At 46.0% G+C, this 24852-nt stretch overlaps 1 protein-coding gene across 6 annotated transcripts in view; it reads left to right on the forward strand.

The window, feature by feature from the left end:
• Window positions 1–24852, forward strand: part of ZNF536 (zinc finger protein 536) — a 452773-nt gene that overhangs the window by 38066 nt on the left and 389855 nt on the right. For 4 of the 6 annotated variants that reach the window (XM_042231923.2, XM_027978173.3, XM_042231926.2 and 1 more), the window contains exons 2-3: window positions 7031–7197; window positions 16488–16557. The gene's annotated coding sequence lies outside the window, so the exon portion shown is untranslated. The remainder of the gene's footprint in view (window positions 1–7030; window positions 7198–16487; window positions 16558–24852) is intronic. The other 2 variants (XM_042231924.2, XM_042231925.2) reach the window with 1 other exon arrangement.

A 24852-nucleotide genomic window follows, 5' to 3' on the forward strand; every position in this document is an offset into this window, starting at 1 on the left:
TACTTAGAGAAAATATATGTAACAGGGTGACTGTTCCATAGACGCTAGCCGTAAAAAGTCCTGTTTTATAATAATCTTTCATTCTTCCTCATTTTATCACTACATTAGGAATGTTTGATAAAAAGAAAGGGAGGGTGGGGGCTCTTCTGGCACATACAGAATAAAGGGAAAATAGAAGTGAAGGTAGCAATAAAAATGGGGTCCTGCGGCTTATTGTAGTCTTAAGCTGCCGCCAGCCATGTCCTTCTTTGTGTTCTGTGCCTGGCATCGTGGGAAGCTGGGACCTGCCAGCTCTCAGGCACTCGCTTTGGTGGGCCATGGCTCACATTGTCGGGCCTTCTGCAGGGAGAGCCCCAAACATCCCGTGACACTGTCTTCTTTTAGACACCGGAGGTCATCCCCAGTTCTTGAAGTTGTCCCAGAAATTTTTTCTTCTGATAGACCCTTACTCTAGTCCTGTCTGTCCCAATGTCCTTGGTATTTATTGGTAGTGAGTTTTCATGGTCTCATTTCCTTCATCAGCCTTGTGTGTATGTGTGAGAAAGTAAGAGAGAGAGAGAAAGAAAGAGAGAGAAGTCTGTATGTGAATACAGTTTATTTCGTTATGATTCCTGCTATTGGTGGTAGGCACACCTATGTGATATCTCATATGGAAAAATGGATAGTGATTTTTTTTTCTCCTCCATCCCTCTTCTTTTTTTTGGGTAAAGATATTAACCATCTTAAATATGTTGACTTCAGGCATCTTATTTTCTTGAGATCTTGGGCACTTGAGAAATGATCTGCTAGTATTTGGATCCTGTATGGTAATTGGTAGGCACATGATTTAATTCATCAGGAGCTACTGTAGTAGTCACATGAGTCGATGTCAGAGTTAGCAACTCAGGGCACCTGTGTTTCAGGGCGACCCAGTCACCACGTGGCCTCGCCTCTATGGCCCGTGTAGGAGTCCACCTCTAACTCCAACTATTTAACCCTTGGCTTTGGAGGTTTGTTTGTATTAAAATCTTACAGTATAGCCCTTGAACATTTCAGACAACTCCCCTGTGTTTTCCCAAGAGTGATTCTCCCCAGATGAGAGGACAGGGGGCTTCCGTGCCCCCCAGGTCCACCCCCAGCGCATGCTGGCCAGTGGGGTCTGGCTTTCACACGTGCCTGAGCTGCCTCCTGAGAGCCGCCTCGCGTCTGAACAAACGGACAGTCTATAACTACTTCCTTCTCCTGCAAATGAGCTTTCCAAGTTTCTAACTTGACTGTTTTATTTATGCTCTTGACCTGTAAAAACAAGCAGGCTATTTAAAAAGCAAAAAGTACTTCCCATGATTAGAGTACTTAGAATTGAAATAAATTGCAGAATGAAGAGGACATTCCTTGTTGCTCCTGTAGAAAATGTCATGGAGGTTTTGCTCCTTGAAAATAGTCTGTGGTTCTGCATGTCAGGGTTTCCCCCATCTCACTGGCCTTGGGCTGCCCCAGGAAGGATTCACGTGTCTTCCCCTTTTCTTGCTTTTAATTGGTGGAATAATCCTAGTGAACATTTAAAACATGTTTGCAAATGGTTCTAAGTCAAGTAGTTTGCATATAATTATGGTCCTGGTGGGAAAACACTTTGGAAAAACAACTAGTGATACAATGCAAGTCCTGCTCAGGTTACATAGCGTATGCTAAACACTGAGGAAACACACACAGTCTTCAGTGAACAAGGTAGGGAATGCTCCAGGGAGCCAATTTAGAATGTGACTTAAGGCGAGCGTGGCTTTCTGTGTCTCTTTCTTTTGGCAAGCGTGTTGAGTAACGGTGGTCTCTGGGATTCTTTGTAGGCCCCCTGCCCACCCGAGGTGGCCACTTTACATAGGCCTGAACAAGGTGGGTGTCCAGAGAGGGATGTTTTGGGCAATCTGACCGAGTGTGAGGGGCTTGGTGGTGCTCAGCTAAAGGCTGCCCCAAGGATGACTGAGTGGTGTGAGCCGTGGAGGATGGGTAGGGCCCAGGCAGGGGAGGGAGAATCCTACAATTCATGGGTGGAGAAATCAGGAAGAATAAAGAGAAACTATAGATGATCCACTTAAGAGACAAGTGGCTCCTAAATATAGAACTGTCTCTATGATTCACGGTTTGGGTTGCTTTTGAGGCAGTAAGTCAGGTCGAGGGATGCTCTGTAGGAATACTTTGAGGGTAACTGAGATTTAGACATTTGGATCTGAGCTCCAGGAAGCAGGTTGGTGCTCAGGTTTTGTTTTCCTTCGAAACGAATACCTTCTAGTTATTTAACCTGAGTTTGCTAATGTCTGTGTGAATTTGGTTTCTGACTTAAGTCGGTTCCCAGACTCTCCTCATATATGCTTGGTGTCTGTTGGCGTGGCCTTTGTGTGGCCATCAGTGGGGGCAGCCGGCTTCACGGGCTCTAGAACAGAAGTCAAAGGCAGTCCTGGTTCTGGCTGGTTCCGGCTTTCACAGACAGCTGTTTGTCTTTCCACAGTTGTTATCAGTCTTTTATTTCAGTTGTAACTACCTTCATATTGATCTGAACTCACTCAGCAAATCAGACCTGAAGAGTAAAACGATGTGAAAAATTATTTTGAAATACCTGTATTAATGGGGGAATTTGTCCAAGCCAACAGATAGGGGCATGCACCCACCCACACGCTTGTTTGGCCACAACTATTGACGTTTCCAGGGCCGCTTATTTGAAAGGGTGAGACTTGGTCGTGCAAACACAAGACCCACCTGCCTACATTCTGAGTCGATGCAGTCTCTGGACACGTGCTCTGTGTCTTTTTACCTGTTAACCCTAGGAATATATATTTAAGTTAGACCGAACTGAGTAATTATAATAAAATGGCCTATAGCACGAGCTGGAGTATATTTGAGATGTCTGTCATCCTTCTATTACCTCAGGTAAATAACTGATTGACCTTTTTGGGGCTCTGATACTTTACTAATCAGAACCTGAAATCTGTATAACAACACTTCATTTACTTGATAGACAAAAGAACAATTGCACTTGAAGTAATGTGATTTCTAAATAGACACTGCCTGTCAAAAATAAATGCATTAGAAGTAAAATGTAGCTCAAGGAGACAATTAGCAAACAGAGGTGACGCCGTAAACAGGTGCACCCATTATTCCCAAAGCTTGTGGCAATATATTCGCGTCTTTTAGAGTGATGGAAGATCATGTGACGGTTTGGTGAATTATCTATCGGTATCATCTGACTGATGAAGCCGCTGCTGTTGCAGATCATTTAAAAATGCATCTCACAAATTACATGGTAGCTGGGAAAAATGCAGGTTTCTTTCTTCTTCTTCTTTTTTTTTTAAAGAACAATGCTTTTCTAAAGCTATGCGCTAGCATACGTAATTTTTTATTTGAAAAGATGGAGACCATTTCATTATGCTGGGTATACAGTCGGTTAAGGTTGTGCAAATTCATTACAATGTTTGTTAATGTATAAAACATTTTCCATTCTGGTTTTAGTGACATTGGATTTTTTTTATAATGTGCTGTTTCTGAAACATCTGCCATTCCTTGTTACCTGTGGGCAGAGGAGAGAGAATATACTCTTTCTAAGAATGTTTATAAAATCTTTACCAAAATGGAAAGGCTTGGAAGATGAGAGGGAAAGGGTATATTTTTTTTTCTTTTCCTTGAATTGTTATGTTTGAATTTTCTGAATTCTGGATTAGGAACTTTACCAGGAGACAAGCAAGGGAGCCTTTCACTGGCCTCTTGACAGGCCAGGCTAGGACGGACTAGATTTTCTTGGGGTGTCTCTGTCCCCCTATGCTGGTGCCACTGCAGTGGGCTCTGCCCTCAGAGTCACGCTCCTGGGGACCTTTCCTGTTATTTTTCATCAGTCATCTTTGCCTTTTTTTTTTTTGCTATAGTTTATAGGATGCTTGAGGGACCCATGGGTTTGGCAGTTACTGTTTCTTCTTGTTACTATAAAATCACAGGAAAACAGTGTGAAATACTTGATGTGGCCTCCAAATTGGTCTGCCCTTGAATGTTCATGGGCCTCCTCCAGAATAACCAGTAGCTGGAGCTAAAGGTAATATGGATTGAGAGGTTCAGTAGAGCAGCAGCAGCTTGATGGCACCCTATGGCCAGATGGAGAAATGAAGAAGGCGCCACCATTCTGTTGTAATTTTTGGATGACTCAACGCATTGCTGCTGGCTTCCAGCTGGGGAGGTGGCGCGTGCCCACTCTGAACCTCTGTCTGGCTCCTCATCGTTACTTTCTGAGGCATTCAGTCAAGTTTCTGTCTTGGAGACGAAGGAGCGAGGATGGGGCTTTGGGGGGCTGCCCTGTTGAGGAGTGGTAGTCCGAGCAGCTCTCTCCCCTTGCTGTCCAGGAGACGGACCCTGAGAGTGGTGCAGGCTGGCTGGCCTGTTCGGCACTGGAGGCACAAGTCAGTTTGTTTTGTGAGGTGAGCCATGTTATGTGAGGTGAGCCAGTGAGAAAACCACAACACCCTGCACAGAAGTACAAATGGGCCAGTCAGCGGGATCTGTGCCGAGTGCCCGGTGCTCTTCTCAAAGGCCTGCCCGAGCAGCCTCGGTGGGAAGTTTTTGGACATTAGCTCCTCAGAGAAGTGGTGAGCAGAAGGTTTCTGAAGGGTCCGAAATCTCTCAGCACTGGAGAGGCCTCCAGATTTGCAGCGTGGAAATCCTCCAGCCAGGAAAGGCTTCATCAGAGCTGTACTTTTTCTTTTCCTTAAAATTTTTTTTTAAAATTAATAGACTTTGTTTCTTAAAGAAATTTTAGGTATACAGGAAAACTGAGCACAAAGTACAGTCCCCATAAGACTCCATCCCCACATTTTCTCCTATTGTGTTAGTGCGTTGCATTTGTTAGGGTTGATGAGCCAACACTGATACATTATTATTAACAGAACCCCATAGTTTATATTAAAGGGATCACTTTTCATGCTGTACATTCTATGGGTTTGCACAAATGTATCCACTATTAGAGTTTCGTATAGAATAATTCCACTGGAAGGCAATGGCACCCTACTCCAGTACTCTTGCCTGGAAAATCCCATGGATGGAGGAGCCTGGTAGGCTGCAGTCCACAGGGTTGCTAAGGGTCAGACACGACTGAGCGACTTCACTTTCACTTTTCACTTTCATACATTGGAGAAAGAAATGGCAACCACTCCAATGTTCTTGCCTGGAGAATCCCAGGGACAGGGGAGCCTGGTGGGCTGCCATCTGTAGGGTCGCACAGAGTTGGGCACGACTGAAGTGACTTAGCAGCAGCCCTAAAATCTCCTGTGCTTCATCTGGCCATCTTGCCCTCCGCAAACCCTGACAACCACTGATACTTTTCCTGTCTCCTTTGTTTTGCCTTTTCTAGAAAGCTGTAGAGTTAGAATCATACAGTACATAGACTTATAAGACTAGCTTCATTCCCTTAGTACTATGTCTTTTTGGTTCTGCTAACTCATTTTATGCCTAAATACTATTCCATTGTCTGGATGTACTACAGATTTTCTTACTGAGAGACATCTTGGTTGCTTATGCATTTTGGCAAACATGAATAAAGCTGCTATAGACATCTGTGGGCAGGTTTTTGTGTGGATGTGAATTTTCAACTCTTCTGGGTAATTGTTAATACCAAGGAACATGACCGCTGAGTTATATGTGAAGATTGTGTGTAACTTTATAAGAAACTGCCCAACTGTCTTTCAAAGTGGTTGTACCACTTTGCCTTCCTACCAGCAGTGAATGAGAGTTCTTGTTCTATAGCTTTGCATTTGGTGGGATCATAGTTTGGGGTTTTAGTCTTTCTGATAAGTAATGGTATCTCATTATTGTTTTAATTTGCATTTCCTTAATGACATGGCATGTCTAGCATCTGAGGTGCTTATTTGCCTCTGTAGGTCTTCTTTGATGAGGCATCCAGATTTTTGCCCATTTTTAAGTGGGCTCTTTTTTTTTTAATTGTTGAGTTTAAAGAGTTCTTTGTATATTTTGGATACCAGTCCTTATCAGATATGTCTTTAGCTAAGATATTTTCCCAGTGTATGGCTTGTCTCTTAATGTTTTCCTTTTGTAACACCTGTGGAAACTCAGCCACCTCAGCCAGTAGCCTGTATGCTCATAGGGCCAGAGTCTTCTTACAGTTAGGACCTGAGGTTTTAGGACATGTGGAATCAAAAATACACATGTAGTGTGTCTTCATTTATGGTCATGAACTCACACACACACACACACACACACACACACACACACGTGGGCATGTGTGGAAAAGCATAGAAAGAAGCACACCAAAATATCAACAACAATCACAGCAGCTGAATTATGTTATTTTTTTCTTTGTAATGTCTTGTATGTTCCAAATGTTCTGGAAATGAGCTCTATTACTTAAATAACCAGTTTTATAAAACTAAAAGTAAGTGAACTGAAAAAAGCCACACCTGTACAGGAGACCTTACAATGTTTCAGTTAGAAATTGTGTAACTTTCATTTTGACTCAGAGAATATCTATGGAACCAAAATTTCAAGTGATGGTGATAATACTACATTTTCTCCAAAACCAAAAGAAATTTGTTTTCTTCAGAAAACAAATGAATCTTTATGATGGCTAAATCCAGCTGTTAAGATGGCCTGAGTTTCTGCACAGGTTGAAATTGGTACTGTACAGTATAAATATAATAGAAGCTGCTCATGTAGCTCCATATACAACTTTATATTTATAATGGAAAAGAATATTTGAAAGACTATATATACACATATGTATGTATATGTGTATATAATTGAATCACTTTGCCAGACAGCAGAAATTAACACAACATTGTAAATCAGCTATACTTCAATTAAAAAATAAGTAAAATCAAATAGAAACAAAATGAAAACATTTTTCTAATGGGCACATTAAAATGGTAGAAAAACAAGTGAAATTCGTTTTAAGACTAAATTTTACTTAATTCAGTGTATCCAAAATATTATCACTTTGACATGTAAAAAAGTGTAAAGAATATAAAAGAGATATTTGACATCTTTCCAAACATGTTGTGTGTTTTAGGCTTACAGCACACCTCAGTTTGGGCTGACGCAGTTTTTCACGTGTTTGGTAGGCACTTGTGGTCAGTGACTGCCGAGCTGGACAGCGTGGCTCTGTGTGATGGCTGAATATTCAAGCACTATTTGCCAAACAGAGTACAGAGCACCTGAGCAGCAACATTACTTACAGTAAGTATAGAGGAAAAAAAAGCACTTTGTGCTTTCCAGTTTTCCACATTTCTTCTTCAAGATAAGCTTCATCATAGATACCTTGTGATCTGATGACATGACATGTCTCCTCTCCAGGGATAAATGTTTTTAATTCAGGTGGTCATACAGTAAACTAGAAAGCATTCACAATGTGGGAGACTTTTTTCCCCTCTTTTGCATTCCTCGTGCTTTGGGGGGTCACAGCTGTCTCAAATTTGCTGTCCTATAGAGTCTTGAACTGATGTGGGAGCTGCCTTCCCAAGAATAGGCTCAGACTTGGGGCAAGTTGGGCAAAGACATTGGGGAGATGCTGTCAGGCTGGCTCTCAGAGGAAACAACCTTCAGGAAGAGCTGGGGTGCCAGTCCTGCCTGGTTCAGGCTCTGGGATGCCACCAGCGTGGCAGCTTGGCACCATATCCAGTGACTCAGATCTTGAGCCTTGTGGGAAGCGTGTGCATGTGGTCTGTGCCTCCTGCCCTGAGCACACTGGCCTACAGGGCGGGTTCTCCTCTGCCTTATCCTGGATTGGAATCTCCCCCTTGGGGTAAGATTAGGAACATGTGCAGAATGATGCCAAGGCTTGTGTGTGCTCCTAAGGACGCGTGGGGCCATGGGATGTCTCCGAATAGCAGACACCAGGCAAGCTTGGCTGCTTTGGAGATGGGGCTCTCCAAGGCCACCGGGTGGGGAGAGAGATGTTGTCCGGTACTGGGAGACAGTGGGGCAGGGTGGCTCCCACATCTTAAGAGCTCTTAACCTTGGACTTGTTCCTTTGTGGCTAGTGCCTCAGTTTCCCATCAGTAAATGAACATGATCATGGTATTCTCAGCTCACTGGGTTGTCGTGAGGGTCAGTACTATCATGAGGGATTCTGGTTGGCACATGGTAAATGCTCAGTAAACATCTATTGTCAGTCTTATGAGTTCAGGAATGATTTGGTCAACGAACAAGTAAGTCCCTTTAGAAGTGGTGGTGTGTGTGTGTGTGTGTGTGAATATATTCTGGATATTTCCTGGACTATTAATATATATTTTTTAAGGGTTCGTGCACTTCTATCTCCTTTCTGCACTGTCAGCCTGGACTGATTCACTACAAGCATCTCTTCCTTCTCCTTTCACTTTCCCTCTCTCCTTTTCTCCTTCTCAGGGTTGTTTTGACTATGAATTAATTGTAGGTTGGGGGACTTGCAAGCAAAAATCAAAGCCAATAAACTTCAAAAGGATGGGGAGGACCAGGGCCACCGGGGGAGTGCAGGGCCCGACAGGGGCTCTTGTGGCTGCAGGGTGGGGTGGCGGGGGCTTTCCATGTTCCTTCAAAGGGGACACCAAGTGTTTCAGATTGTCACTTAAAAGCTCAGATGCAAAACTTTGGAAATCTGGGAGAGAGGCAACGGTTTCCAAAACAGCTATTTTTATCTTTTGCCAGCAAGTATGAGCCCAGTGGAACGTAGAGTTAAACTTGGAATTTCTTGGCAAGGGTTAATAATCAATGTAGATCTCCTAACAAAGGAGATGCTGCCTTATTATACTGGGAAAGTTTTTTTTTCTTAACTGTCAGTGAAGCAGTACTAATTATTACTCCAGTGTAAATGAGGTCATTTCCTATTAAGAGAACAAAATGCTTAGCCTCGCCTTGCCAATTCATACCAACTATTTTTCACACATACTCAGCTTTTTAGTTTTTTTTTTTAAATTTTGATAAAATCCATTCATTTGTATTAGAAAAGTGTAAACCATCGCAATAATAGTTGCCCATGATTGCCCAGATGAGCTTTTGTAATGTGTGGGTTGTTTGAATACCATGTGTTAGCTATGGAACAATTAGGCAGCTGAATGGATCTTTAAAACAATCAGATACTTTTATCTCACTGAAAAAATACATTCCTTGGATGTGTACTGTTAAACCGTAAATTCCGGGGAACATTAAACTCACGTCACGAGGAGAACTTTCGGATATATGTTGATCAAGGACAAAAAGACATCCAAATATCTTGTCTTCATGTTTTCATTTTTTTTATGCAAGCAAAAAGATTTAAGGAATATTGTAGCAAACAAAGGGTAATTGTTTTAGCCCAGATGTTGCTTTTGCACAACAAGCAGGTTACAATGTTCCCACAGAGCTGATGAGCCCAATCAGGGAAATGATTAAAAATTGATTTTGTCCCTGTAATTACAGTATGTAAACTACTTAGCTTGGATTGCAAAGGAAGTGATTTTCTAATTACGTATATACTCTGGTGTCTAATGATTGGTTTTTTGAAGTAATGAAGAGAGAGCACTAACGACTCCTTGGTGTTCTGTTGTTTAAGAAAGACCATCTTTAGAGTAAGCAGCAACAGACAAAGAGTTTAAATTGAATTTTCAACACTGTTAATGTGCACATGGATTTGTTTATTAAAGAGACAGAGAAGTAATTTGATTGGCTCTGAGCATCTTGGCTTTTTTTTCATGCTAAAGCATGTAAAAATACATGCACCGGGTCGCAAGCTGACGGGAAGAAGCCTCTCCACTCCTCTTTTATCATCCCAGCGCCCGGGCTGCTATCGCGGGCTCTCAGGTTCCTGTGAGCGTCTGATGTCTGTGTATCCTGAAAGCATTTAGATCGAACAGGTATCAAATAGCTTCTTCATCAAAGTTACCTTTGTTTTAAAATGAAAGAAGAGGCTTCCTTTGGAAGCATGTCTGGGCAGCCCAACGCACTCCGTGTTATAATATTTCAGTTGTGTCCTGTGATGCTGGGCTCTGCGTCAGGGTGGCAGCTGCCACCCACCCCCCATATGTATGTGTGCAAACACACAGACGTGCGCACACACTCATACACTCACACAGGTGCCAGCCCTATATTTGGAGGCCTCACTGCAACTGTGGTGGGTCAGGAGTGGGACCCCTTGCCGGGGGCGCTGATGGGGTTTAGGAAAGAGCTGCCTGAGTTCTGAGTGTTCCTTCTCTGCCGTGAGACACTTTGAAGCTATGGAATAACAGCTCCTCAAACACCTGTTCTGGCAGAAGTTAGGAGAGAGTGGTGGCTCCAAGATGACCCTGAGAGCAAGTGTGTGGGGAGGCCAACAGACCAGGGCACTCTGCCTTTGAAAAGATCATTTGTTACTCACAGTTCTTAAGGGGAGGGGGCACACCACGCCGTGCAGGGCTGCACAGGGGCGCACCAGGGTTAGTCAGCAAACAGAAGAGGTGAAAACATGGGCAAGAGCCCTTATTGTAGTTTTTTGAGAGAAAAGCGCAGCAAGGCAGAAGTAGACTTAGGATCGGCTGCGCTGTGCTGTGCTCACTCAGTCGTGTCCGACTCTTTGTGACCCCCATGGACTGTAGCCCATCAGCCTCCTCTGTCCTTGGGGATTCTCCAGGCAAGAATACTAGAGTGGGTTGCCATGCCCTCCTCCAGGGGATCTTCCCAACCTAGGGGTCCAACCCAGGTCTCCTGTATTGCAGCATATTCTTTACTATCTGAGCCACCAGGGAAGCCCAAGAATGCTGGTGTGTAGCCTATTCCTTCTCCAGGGGAACTTCCTGAACCCAGGAGCTGGGGTCTCCTGCGTTGCAGGAAGATGCTTTATCAGCTGAGCTATCAAGGAAGCCCTAGGATTGGCTAGTCAGATAATTTTAGCAGGCTCCGGGGCTCAGAGCTATCTCTGCCTCCAGTTGTCTGGTACCTGGGTGACCAGAGCAGGTGGACAATGGTCCAGAGTATGAGAGCCCGATATAGAAGGTGGTTGGGGCATGGGCTCTGAATTTGTTTGCAGATGGAAGATGTGCTCCCAGGGGAGTCATTTGCTATCTCTGGGAACTGGCTCCTGCTGGGAGGGGCTGTCCCTACAGGGTCAGTAAGGCCCCAGATATCAAAGCATCGGAAACATATGGTTTCTGCACCTGAGCCATGGGTTGATGAGGGAGTGGCGCCTTGTGCCACCAGCTTCCAGGGCCAGGATGAGCTCAGGATGAATCTGGGCACCCCTTACACCTGGCGTCCTACTCAGCAAGTCTCATGGCTCCATACAAAAGGCATCCTGAATCTGCTTCCTTCTCCCCATCACTGTTGCTCTCAGCCCTGGTCAGGTCAGCCCCCTCTCTCCCCTGGACAACTGCTGAAGCCTCCCCAGCAGTCTCCCTGCCTCCACTCCGGTCCCCTCTTGCCTGTTCTCCCCACCGCAGCAAGTCCAGGGTAAATCAGATCATGCTATTGCCTCACTCAAAAGCCACCAATGGCTCAGAATAAAGCCCGTGTTTCTTACTGTGTCTGCTGAGGTATGTGAATCCTAAATAGCCCACCCTGTCCCATTTTCCCGCTCACTGTCCGTGCCTGTGGGCTCCATGGTTTCTTGCTGTTCCTGAACACACCAGCTCCGTCCTTTGCACTCACTGTTTGCTCTGCTTGTGAAGTTCTCCCCAGCTGTTCACAGGACTTACTCCCTTACTTTTTTCTCATCCCTTGTCAAGGTCACTTTTTAGTGAGGTCTCCTCCTTGTCTAGCGATGAGTCTGTCTGTTATTTTCCCAGATTTTTTTTTTCTTCTTTAGAGCTTATTATTCGCTCATATTATATGTTACTTTTATTTGTTGCTGCTCACTAAGACATACGCTTTGCATAAGCAGAAATATTGCTGATGCTGGGTCCCTGGAACTTAGAATTTAGAAGCTGGCTAGGTACACGGGAGCCACTTGATGAGTGAGGGCTGAATGAGGGGCTCATTCCCTCAGGCTGTCTCCCAGGTTGCGTTCCTCACCAGGAAGCTTCTTCTGTTGAGAACTAGAGAGGATGGGGGCTGTCCCTGGGGCTGTGTCCATCCCTCTGAGTCTCGGAGAAAGAAATCAAGAATCTCTCAGTGCTTTGGAGTGGAAGTCTCAAGCCCACCGTGTTTTGGCAGGATCCTTGTCCCTAGTAGGCCTGGAGAATATTAAGCACTGAGTTGGGAAAGGCAGACCCTCGAAAGGGGCGATGTAGCCCCAGGTGGGGTCCCCTGGAGAAGCGACTCTAGTGCCCCTCTGTGTGCCCCTCTGACGGAGCAGAGCCCACGGCCCAGGAGAGCAGGTTCAGAGGCCTTGGCCCTGGACGCTGGGGTGAGATGTCCAGATAGCTCCGGATGTGTCTCCTGTTAGCTGCACCCTTCTCCAGACACAGGGCTGGGGAAGTTCGGCTGCTCTGTCTCCGAATCCTTCTTTCCTAACTCTTGTCTGAGAGGAAAGCAGTTTATCCAGCTCCCATCTGCCCCAGACAGCCCAGACTCCACAGCAGACAGCCCTGCTCTTGCTGCTGGAACTCCAAGCGAGCCCTGGGGAGGGGCATCTCCAGGAATACACTCTGCCCCCCGCAGGGCCAGCCTCTGGAGTAGAGCGTGGACCAGGGGAGGGGTGGGGTGAGCCAGCCCTTCCTTCTTTCCATCCATGCTCCTTTTTCTTCCCTCCATCTCTACCAGGTCACCTCCCTGCCTCCCTCCCTCCTTTCTTCCATCCATCTCATCCCCCATCTATCCTATTATCCCTCCGTCTCCCCCTGCTCCCTCCATCCTTTCCTTTTCTCTTTACTTCCTTCCCTTGCTTTCTCCCTTCCTCCCTTCTACGCAATATTTACTGAGCTCTGAGCCCTCTGCCAGAGAGTGGGGACTGGGAGGTGGGTGGGCGCAGCCCCTTCCCCTTGTGCTGTGGGAAGCCGGCCCCAGTGTGGTGCCTGGTACCAGGCCCTCAGCAAATGGGAACTCTTGGAGTCACTTGTATGGCCTTCCAGTTGTCATGGTGCAGAGCGGTAGATAGGTGTGTAATGGGCACAGAAAGGCACCACGTTTGCCTAGAGGAAGGAGCTTTTGTGTTCAGCTTGGGGCTCATTACAGAGGCCCTGGCGAGGGGGCGTGTGTGGCGTGTCTGCTCATCTCCTGACTCGCCCTTGTGTCTGAAGATGAGAGGCTGGGCTCCTGCCCCGCGAAGGTTTCCTGGCTCTGCTCAGAGCTGCTGTGTCTCTCCTGGGAGAACTCAGGAGGAACGGGGTCCCCTGTCCCCTAGTGGGGGCCCAGCAGATTCACAGGGATGCCACACTGCGGGCCCACTGTGTGCCAGGACACACCAGAGCTGCCTGGACCGCCTCTCACTTTTTTTTTTTTTCTGTGTCCCCTGCGTCTTCCTGTCCACCCTGCTTCCCTTCAAAATCCCTCTCTCAGGGCTTTCCCGCCCCTCTGCTCCCCTCCCCTTCCTCAGAGAGGCCTTAGACGTGCCTCAGGCCCTAAGTGATCCCTCCATCCCTCCCCGCCGCCTCCCTGCTTTCTCTCTCCTGCTTCTCCAAGTTGCAGTCACCCTGCACTTCTTGCTCGAGCCCCACGGCAGGATCTCTGGACCTTTGCGCTCCCCTTGCCTCCATCCCTGTCTCCCCCGAGGCCCTGCCTGCACCTGCTGGAGGGCTCATGTCGTGTGCCCGCCCTCCCTGGCTCCCACTGTGGCTGCCTCTCGGCACCCTGTCCCACCAGCCTCTTCCCACAGTGGGCCGTTCCTGGATCCCATGGCAGATCTGCTTGCCCTTGACTGGCCCCAGGGCTCGGCACACAGAAGGTCTGAGCCACTGAGTGAACGGGTCTCCTAAATTCATTGGCTCCCCTGGGCTGGTGTGTGTCTTACCTGCATCTTACAGGGGTGGCTGGGGGATCAATTTCGTGGATTTCAGGCGTCTTTGATGAGGGGGCTGCTGCCCAGCCCCCCTTGACTCACGCCACGCCACGCTTTTTGCTGCCTTTGTTACCTGTCCCCTTCCACCTCTCCTCTGATCTGGTGGTACCTACACCAAACTGGGCCTGTGGGCCATGTCTCCTGGGTGTCCTGCGGCCTGGCTCCTCAGGGGTCCCTGTGGGAGGCAGGGATGAGGGGAGACTCACGTCAGGGATCAGGTTCCTACGTTACCTCTCAATGCGAGTTACTGACATTGTACCCAAAGAGCTGTTTCTTTCATCGCGGAAGACAGAATTACTGCACTGGCATTTTCCTTCCTCCCATCCTGAATTACAGCATCAGTATCTGATGTGGTCACCTTTGCCCGACTTGCAGTGACTGTAATGACATCAGACACCAGGAGCCCCTCCTGTTTAGACTGGCTCGCCAAGGCACAAATGGCACTAACTTGATTTCCCTTCCTGAGGTTCCTCTTCCAGCAGGAAGCTTGTTAGGCTAAGTTTCCTAGGCAGGCGACCACCTTTGGATAACCCCCTACTCATTTGGTACAGCTCTGAAGAGGGCACAGCCCTGACGAGGGCGTGGCCCCAATCAGGGCACAGGGCTTTTGCTGGGGCCTCGGGTGACTCTGACCCTGGGCGGATTGCAGGAGCTGGTGGTCTGATCAGAGGTGTGAAGCCGGAGGACATGCAGAGCTGGGCCTTCCCCAGAAGTGTCCCGTGTTCTCCTGTCCCTGGAACTTACAAAGCTTATAAGTGAAAAGCCCCTGGAGAATAGTCCTTGAAGTTTGTAAGCCATGAACTTGGATATAAAATCTGAGTCTGACCTCCACCTCCTGCAATCTCCTCCCTAAATGTCAGGAGCCTTGTGTGCAAAGTGTCTTTGTAGCTTCAGTTGGGTGCCATAGGCCTGTTCCTCCCGGCTCCAGTAGAACCTGGTAAAGCATAGCTCGAGTGTATGTATTACGCTGCCTAGATTTGAGTGTTGAGTGAAACAGAAAACACAAAACGCAGAAGATAATCTGATCGAGGACACAGAGAGTCTTGTAATCTCTGTCCTCATGCAGATGGTTGAGATGTCGACTTGCTTTCTGTCTCAAGATAAGCAGGTTGAAATTCGTTTACAAATAGCAGTGTCCCTGTTACACTTTGAGAAAACACTTCTAGCATGTATTCAGCAAACACCTTTTTGGTTGCCAGAAGTCAATCTTGGAATTGGATGGAGTGTTGCAAGTCAGTGGTTTGATGTTCAAATACTTTGGGCTGGGGCTGCCACTGCGTGCTCTCCGAATACATCTTCTGGTTCATTTACAGACACATCCTTGACTCTCTTCTAGAAGTCTACTTCTGCAACATCAGAATGTACAGTTTATCAAGAGAGAACACTTGCTTGCCCTGTAGTCTCTTCTGTAACACAGCAAAGCAAATTAGCTTCTGTACTGCACTGGCCCTGAGCTGGAGATCACAGATTAGGGCTTGGCCTCGATCACCCCAACTGATGGCTCTTGAGCCACTGTGATGGGCATCTCGGCTTTCCCTCTGGGCCGTGATCCCATCCTGCTGCTTTCCTGGTCTTGGTTCAGAGAGAGGACTTTGATGTCACACAATACTCCTGACCCCTGGTCCAGTTGTCGGTTGTTGGTCTGGACCTGTTGAGAGCTGCCCTGGCCACTGAATAGGAGTAGCCAACTGAGGTTTGGGTGAAATTGTGTGTGGTCTGCTGTAGGGGCCTCCTTAAATTAGTGGGAGAAAAAGAACCCTTGAATACCTTCTCAATTCCTTACTTTTGGAATTCCAAAGAAAGGAAGGAGGGGAAGGAGGGATACACACACACACACACACACACACACACTATATATATATATATATATACACACACACGTGTGTGTGTGTGTGTGTGTGTGTTAGTTGCTCAGTCATGTCCTACTCTTTAAGACCCCACAGACTGAAGCCCACCAGACTTCTCTGTCCATGGAATTCTCCAGGCAAGAATACTGAAGCGGATTGCCATTCTCTTCTCCAATACACACACACACACACACACACACACTAAGTTACTTCAGTCGTGTCTGACTCTTTGTGACCCATGGACTGTAGCCTGCCAGGCTCTTCTGTCCATGGGACTCTCCAGGCAAGGATACTGGAGTGGGTTGCTGTGCCCTCCTCCAGGGGATCTTCCCTACTCAGGGATTGAACCCGCATCTCTTAAGTCTCCTGCACTGGCGGGTGGGTTCTTTACCACTAGTGCCGCCTGGGAAGACTATATATGAGAGAGAGAGAGGAAGAGAGAGAGCGAGACTGCGCTTATTTGCTCTCATTTCTTCTTCCATCCCACTCAGAGAAGAAACGGCTAGATGCCCCACTCCCTTCTCTTTTTGCAGGTGGCAATTTCCCATTAAAAGAAGCTGAGCAAATCTGGTTTATTGCAGCAAAGGTCATATAGTTCCCAATTTAAAAGTTGCTCAATGAATTGGGGCAGTGGGGGCTATTAAATGTTTTTAGACACTAGTTGAGTGTCTAATTGTTACCATGGCTGAATGTTGTTTACCTGTCTTATTGGAGTCGATGTGTCCAATGCTGAGAATTTCTAACAGGTCTTATCTTTGCAGTTCCTGACCACCACGGCTTTAAGAATATCCATCAGCCACGAGGGAGCTCCGTTGCTTTCAGACTCGCCTGGTAAGGAACACTGATTTACAGTTTGTTGAAGGGATCCTGCCTGTGACTTGTGGGGAATCAGGCTGCCCTCTCTGGGATGTGGACCTTTGTGCTGGGTGGAAGTTCTCCCAGCTAGTCCTTTGTTTCTGTGGACAGAGGCTGGGCTTTGGAGACACTTCCAGATTCAAAGGTCCCTGGGATCCAGCATGGGTCGCAGGTCTCCTGGACGGCATGACTATGTGATGTCGAGACATGCTCAGAAGGTCTCAGAATGGGCTCACAAAGCCCTGCAAGGCTGACTTCATTGCCTCTCCTACGACATCCTGCAGAGCTGCTGTCCACCAGCCGGCAGTGGGAACCAGAGCTGGGGAGCTGGTGGGGTGGCTGCCTAAAGCTAGGCGGCTCTTCCAAGCACCACTTGTGGCCCGTTTCCCCCCCACTCAGCACGTGGTCCTGTGGCTTGGCCCAGTCTTGAAGGAAACCTGTGTCTGAGTGGCTCTGTGCCTGTCACCTCAGTTGGACTCAAGATCACAAACTCAGTCATGGAGTGTATTTCCCACATGAAGCAAAAAACTTAAGAAGAAGGGGCAGTGCTGATATTTGATGTCTGCAGCCCCCTCCTCTGAGGCTGCCCTGACACCTCTGTAAACTCACCCTGAGATCTAATTAACCAAACCCACCTTCTCTTGACCATGGGCCTCAGAGGTCACTACATAAACCAGGAAAATTGATAGTGGAATTACGCACTTAGAAATTAATTTTGTACTGTACCAAATATATATTTTTTTTACTGTGACTTTATCTTGTTGAAAAAGTGCTTACTTCTGATTTTGTGGATATTACTGACCGTGGATTACTTTTATTTTGGTTTTTACACAACAGTTATATTAGAAATTTGCTGTTTTATTCTTACCTTCTTAGTAAAAATCCTTTTATCACACAATGGGTAATTTATATCCATTACCAGGCCTTTCAATCCTTTTCAGTGGGGCTGTCAGCGCCGTTGGCACAGTAATGATTAATGTGATCTAATAATAGTGTGCCATTATATTACCTTAGTAAAACATGTACCAACATCCTATTCGGATCTACCAAATTCATAGCTTCCTATAATATTTTTGTTGAAAGACAGGATTACTATTTTTCAAAGCTGATTTTTTCCCCTTTAACATATTTAATGAAATTCACAATTCTTTGCCTTAGTAATCCGGGCATTTGATTGGGCTTGGTGGGTGAATTTGACATCTGTAGGCACCGTTGTGATTTGTCAGGGAGAGGCTGGACAGTCCAGAGATCTGCCAGGGAGATTATTGTGTTTTTGTTGGGCCTGGGTTGTTTTGCCTTGAAGAAAAAAAATGGCTGGATTTCCAGTCCCATCTGACATGTAATAAGAAAAGTGTGTTTTAGATCAAAAGGCAAAAGAGCAAGTAATTTGGCTCAAAGGCTCCTCTCTCCCATCCTCTGTTTTATCCACTCTCGTCACCTGCCTCGGTCTGCTGGCGAGCTTCTGCTCACAGAGCTGGGGGAGCAGCTTCAGACTCTTTTCCTGGAAATGCTCCTTCTTGACCTGTCCCTTTTTTCTTGAGGCTTTGGCTCAGCCTCTCTGGAGCTAAGATGGGGTTCCTCGGCCTGGCAGTGCTGACACTCTGGGCCAGGTAATTCTTTGCTGTGGGGCCATCCTGTGCACTGTGGGTGGCTTACAGCATCCCTGGCCTCAGCTCACCAGGTGTCAGCTATGAATCCCTTCCCCTGTTGTGACAACCAAAAATGTCTCTGGAAATGACCCAATATCTTCTGGGGGCACAGTTGGCCTGCTTGAGAACCTCTGGTCTAATGCAATAGGAGCATAAGCAGATACTTTCACGGTGTGGGGGAATTCCAGCTGCAGCTCAGGGTTTCCTGGTGCTTCCTGGGACATCTTCCGGCCGTGGGGGAGAAGCTCTGTGGATGATGGCTACACTCTGCATCCTTTCCCCAGCTGAGACGCAGCCCTCTAACTTCTCTCCCCACCCCCGTCTCTGTCATAGAGCCTGGCCCGAATGAGGGTCTGATTCTTAGCTTCTTCCACTTAAATCCCATTATAATCATGCTTGTGATTGATAACATTCCACCTTTTCAAAGGGCTTTAAAATCTGTGTCAACCAAGGATGACATTATTGTAGTACGGGCAAGATGTATTCAAACAATTACACACTCAAATCAAAGTGGGAAGGTTTGTCCTTCTATCCTGGTGCCTTTGAGATATGGCTTTCGCTAGCACCTCAGCACTCCCCCCCACCACCCCCACGGCCCCAGAAACCTTCAGCAGGAGAATGCATGAGTGGAAACAGGTTTTGCCCTTGAGATCACTCAGATCTGAAAGCAGCCTGAATATTTAGGCTTCTTAAGGCTAGAGAGGGGCTTCCCTGGTGGCTCAGATGGTAATCTACCTGCAATGCAGGAGAACCAGGTTTGATCCCTGGGTCGGAAAGATCCCCTGGGAAAGGCATCAGCTCCCTACTCCAGTATTCTTGCCTGGAGAATTCCACGGACATAGGAGCCTGCCTGGATACAGTCCATGGGGTTGCAAAGAGTTGAACATGACTGAGCAACTAAGCACACACAAGGCTAGAGGGTTGGGGAAGAAAGTGAGGTTGTTGAGCACAGGGAAGAGAGAGAGGGTGAGGGAGGGAGAAAGATCCTTGTTTTTGATTCAGAACAAAAATTACTACTGCAACATTGGCTCGAAATAAGCAATCAACTGAAATCAGGAAAAGTATTTTGAATACAAAATTTATATTGAAATACTTGAATCTCGATACGTGTGCACCCACATACATGTAGATATTTAAATCAAGGGTAGAGAAGATGAGAAATAAAGCTTTTGTCATAAAAATACTGCTTGTAGTATTTGCCTTCAAATGATTCTGCCACATTGGAATATGTTTTTGTACTGTTAGCATTTCCATAAAACACACTTTTGTTTGTTTTTACAGCTGATCCTTGATGATGATAACAAGTAAGGGAAATGTCTCTGATTTACCTCTGTGATAGAGGATTTCAAATACATTGTGATGTTTGATGCAGGAGTAATTTTGGAGACCTAGTTCTTTACTGGTTTCTGGTTGGTCTCTCCTAGTACAGTGAAAATGTAGAGAGAGTAGGGCCTTGCTATGTTTTGTTCAGTATTATTTTCTAATTGCTAGAATGGTGCTCACTGTATAGAAGGTTCTCAATAAAAATAGTGACTGGAAGGATGGACAAGTGGATGGATGGATGGATAGCTGGGTGAGTGGATGAGTGGATAGGTGGATGGATGGATGAATGGATGGGTAGATGAGTAGATAGGTGGATGGATGGTTGGGTGGATGGATGGAGGGAGGGATAGCTGGATGGGTAGATGAGTGGATGGACGGGACTCTATCTCAAACCCTGACAGGATCTTAGAATGGTAGGTCTAAAGGTTCAAATGAAATCCCGCTTTTTACTATCTCTTCATTCCTTGCCCTCCCAAACATTTTTTTTTCATCAAATGATCAGTTATAGAAGGATATTCTTATTATCTCTCCTTTTCAATCCAGTCTTTAAAATAGAAAACAAAATGTCTGGGACTGTGCCAGACAATCTCTGTAAGCTGAAACCATAATAATGCCTTGTTATGAAAGTAGCTCTAAGAATCCACCAGGGTGTGTATGCAGATGAAGACATACGTACTGGGGTGGAAGACATGGAGGCCGAGTAGGGGAAGGTGACCTCTTTCAAAGTGGGATGTGGGCAAGGAATTTATGAGGCTCAGAAGACTTCCTGTCCGAATGACTGGTTGTCTGTCTCCTGGGTAAAACTCTGTAGTTTATATTGTATTTCATGCTCTCTTAGAAGCTCTTGTGTGTCCTCTTCAGCCCCACCATGCTGGATCTCTTTGGGACTGGATGATGCTCTGCTCTCATGAGGAACTAGGCTGAGGCTCCCGTGTCCCAGCACAGCGGGTACCAGCCTTTTGGGAAATGTATTCCCAGTGATGAGGATAAAAAGTTACTCCACCCTTGACTTTTAAATTGTTGCACAATGGATAACATAGCAGTACTGGTAAGAAAATAATGAATAATAATAAAGAGAGATAAATGACCTCTAAACCTGGCAAAGATGTGGAGTCTGGAACCATATTTCCTGGGTTGAATCATGGTTTCACCATGCACTGGCTATATGACCACATGTCAAGGGATTAGTCTTGTTGTGCCTCTCTTTTCTCATCTGTAAATTGGGAATGACAATGATGACAGTATAGTAGACTGTGCAAGTAATCTATCTGATGGTACAAGGAAAATAATGCCTCTTGGCTCAAAATGTGTAATTAGTAAGTGTGTTGCTGTTAGTAGTAGTATTTTCATTTTCTCTGTTCAGTCACCTTTTTCCTTTCTCTGTCTTTATTCAAGATTAAGGAAAGTATAGGCCATTTTCAGACTTGTGCTGGAGCTAGGAACTTTGAGAAGTTGCCAGGCATACGGTCTTCCCAGCACCCCTGGGACAGTGGTTAGCAAGTTCAGAGAACGTCAGAAGGGTGGTGAGTTTCCTAAGTCAGCTTCCCCATCCCATTTCCTTTGTGGAGGGAGCGTTGTTGACACACCACTGGGGGTTTGGGATTTACTTGGTGTTTGGGGTGTGCATTCCTGGGCTGGATGCCACGTGGTCACAGTGGGTGGGATAGCCAGCTCCTAAAAGGGAGGGGAGGTCCCTGGCTTTGCTCCCCAACCCCTTGCAAGTGAGACTGCTCTGCGTCACGGCCCAATCTTGTATTTTTAGCATCCACTGAAATTTAATGTTTTGCTTTTGGTTTATTATGTATGCAAGTATCTTGCTGATAAATTACATGTGTAATTGTACCATCGGAACCACTGCTAGTCAGCGACAACATATAATTAAACTCACCCTTGTAGTCATTGAACTCTTCCGTCCCTGACAAGATCACTGACCACTCTGAGGAGGGTGTGCTGCCATATGTGAGCCATGCACATGCCTGCGTGGCCTGCCGCCTCGCTTTCCCATGGCCCCCGTCCCCCCCACCTCCAGCACAGGGCAAGCCTGCACACGTGCAGGATGGACTGCCTTCAGACGGCGCTGGGCCGACAGGAGGGAAGGCTTGGGCTCTAGGCCTGGAACGCTCCCCCTTCTCTATTTTTGTGTCTCTGCCTGAAGGGTTATTGACCCCAGAGTGGGTGCTTGGTAAAGACTGGAATGAATAAATCTTAGAAATATATTTGTTTGCCCTCTTTTCACTTGTAACCTGAAACCTTTCCTCATTTTCGTTTTTGGGGGATGATGTTTACTGTGGTGTCCTATGGTGGGGGCTGGTAGACCATAGCCTGGCGGGGGGAGGGGGCTCAATATCTGCACACTGCCTGTTTTTTATTTTATTTTTTAAACATTTAGAAATATTTTAACAATTCTTACAAAATACCAAAAAATTCTGCCTTGACCATGTTTAAGTGTACAGGTCAGTGGCATTAACTACGCTGTGCCACCGTCACCACCATCTACCTCCAGAACTTTCTCATCTTCCCAAGATGCTGTTCTGTACCCATTAAAGAGTAAATCCCCATCCCCGTCTCCCCCGCCCTCTGGCAACTGTCCTTCTGCTTTCTGTATTGGTGGATTTGACTACTCAAGGTCCCTCATATAAGTGGAATCAGACAGTATCTGTCCCTTGGTGACTGGCTTCTGTTACTTAGCATAATGCCCTGAAGGTTCATCCGTGTTGTAGCAGTGGTGAGACTTGCTTCCTTTTTAAGGCTGAATAATATTCCTGTGTGTGTGTGTTACACATACCACATTTTGTTTATCCATTCATCCATCAATGGACACTTGAGTTGCTTCTACTTCTTGGTTATGGTAAATAATGCTGCTATTAGCATGGGTGTGCAACTGTTTCTTGGAGACCCTGATTTTACTTTTGGAACTGCTGGAGCTGCTGGAACATATGGAAATTTTAATTTTTTGAGAAACTGCTATATTATTTTCCATAGTGGCTGCACCATTTTACTACACTCCTACCAAGAGTGCACAGGGTTCAGCTTTTTTTTTTTTCACATTCCTGTCAACACTTATTTTCTGCTTCTTTTTGATAGTAGCCATCCTAATGGGTGTGGAGTAGTAGCTCATTGTGGTTTTGCCTTCTTTTGTGAAAGCAAAGAATGGCTTTTACATTTCTGAATGAATGAAAAAAATCAAAAGAAAAATACCGTGTTGTGACACATGAAAATTACATGAAATTCAAATTTTAGTGTTCTTAGATGCAGGTTTCTTGGCGCACAGACAGCCCCATTCATCTACGTATCATCTGTGGCTGCTTTCTCACTGTAATGGCTGAGTAGGGAAGTTGGGACAGATTGTGTAGCCTGGAGAGCCTGAAATATTTCCCACTTGGCCCTTTACTGAAGGCATCGGCCAACCCTACCCTGTGATCAGACCTTGGGATCCCTTATCTTGTATAATCTCCTCAGCAACCCACTTTGCAGACAAAGAAACTGAGGCTCATCACAGATAACTTACAAATCACACATCAGAAAATGGCGTGTAAACCAAGAAACCAGGACAGCCCAGGCCTGTCCCTGTGTGCTGGTCACCCTCACTTTAACTGTGATTGTTTCTATGTTGCTCTTTACAGAGTGCGGACTGGGGTTTTAGTGAGCCTGAAATCAGGCCCTAGTCAAAAAAGAACACTAATTGCACAAAAACCTAATGCTGTGATTGAGAGAGGAGGCAAACTGAGGGCGAGAATGAAGCTGGGAGGAGGTGCTAGGTGAGCTTAGCTTTCCTTTGTTTCTTTTATTTAAATTTCAAGACTGGTATCCTCTACTGCATGGTGGGACCAGCTCTCGACTCTGCTGAAGGAGGAGGCAGTTGCAGGATGCCTGCATCTCCGTGTATAGCATTTCCTTAGGACAGAGGAAAAGCTAAGCAAATCGATAACTTCTTGCATTAAAAAAATGAATTATTCCCTAACCCAGAGAAAAGAAAGCCAGGGTATATGGTACATAGGAGAACATGCTAATTGATTCTTCCCCCTTCATTCTCTGTATCACATGTTGTTTGGCATGAATCCTGGCGTGGATCTCTTTGACTCACCTCAGATCTTTTTCTCTGAATGTGGAGACTGCTCTTCCATTTCCACACACAGTCTTGGGCACCCCTGTGGCCTCTTGGATGCAAACGTTCAGCTGCTGCTAACGAGGGATCAAGCAGCTGTCTCTCTTGACTCGTCCCCTCCTTGCCACTCTTTTGGTCCAACACAGTGTGTGGACTTGGTACCAGGAGCCTTCTGATGTTTCTTCATACAGAAGACAGAGGGTGGATAGTTTTTTTGCTCTTTCGTCATTGGAGAGAGAAATCTGAGTTGATTTTATGTATTTGTGCTCATGGTGGAAACAATCTCTTAATCCAAGTACTTTGGGGATGTTGGGGCTCAGGAAACGGTTGGTCTTACAACCATCTCAAGCGAAGAGATGGGATTTCCTTTCACATCTGAGAGCACATGGCCTTCCCCTCTGCAGAAGCTGCTATGTTTCAACAATAGGCTTCATGTGGTTGCAGGGTAAAGCGCAGTGATGTTTTTCATGAACTTTTGTCTGTGATTTAAGCCTGGCAGAACTGGACTCCTGTCCTTACAGTTTTCTGGCTCAATTCATTTTGCACAAAGGGAAGTAAGCTAACTGGAGTTGATAATGTGATCGCCATGTTAGCACATGTGAACGACATGTTAGCACAATGCAAGAGAGACAGCAGTGACTTTGGATTTTGAGTTTCATCCTTGAAAATTTATGTGATGCTTCAAGCAAGGGACCTGCACTTAGTAGGTCCTTGGTAGGTGCTCAAGGGGTGAATTAGCCTGGTAGTGACATTGTGCTTGAGAATCAGTGAAAGAAATGAGTGGTAACATATGTCTCTATGTCCAGGAAATGGAGATATATATGACTTCTTTCTGTTTAAAGATTCAGTTTGGTTCTTGGCCTGGTGGTGAACCAAACTTGACAGTCCAGAGGGGAGGAAACTTTGGATAGGGAGGAGGAGATTGCGTGTGTGAGTGTGTGTGTGTGTGTGTGTGTGTGTGTGTGTATTTGCCAGGGTGGTGGTAGAGATGAATATGTGGTGAATTTTCCCTATTCTAAAGCCATTTTTATTTTCTTTCTGACATACTGTAGGACAATCAACTTGTCCTCCTGTCCATATGTGTAAACTGTTTCATGTCTAAACACAACTAATAGCACATATGATGCTCTTATGAGTGAGCATGGCAAAACAGTGTAGTTTTTGTTCCTTAACAAAATAAAACTTGGGATAGCA

This window comes from Ovis aries, chromosome 14, assembly GCF_016772045.2.
Source record: "Ovis aries strain OAR_USU_Benz2616 breed Rambouillet chromosome 14, ARS-UI_Ramb_v3.0, whole genome shotgun sequence".
NCBI lineage: Eukaryota > Metazoa > Chordata > Mammalia > Artiodactyla > Bovidae > Ovis > Ovis aries.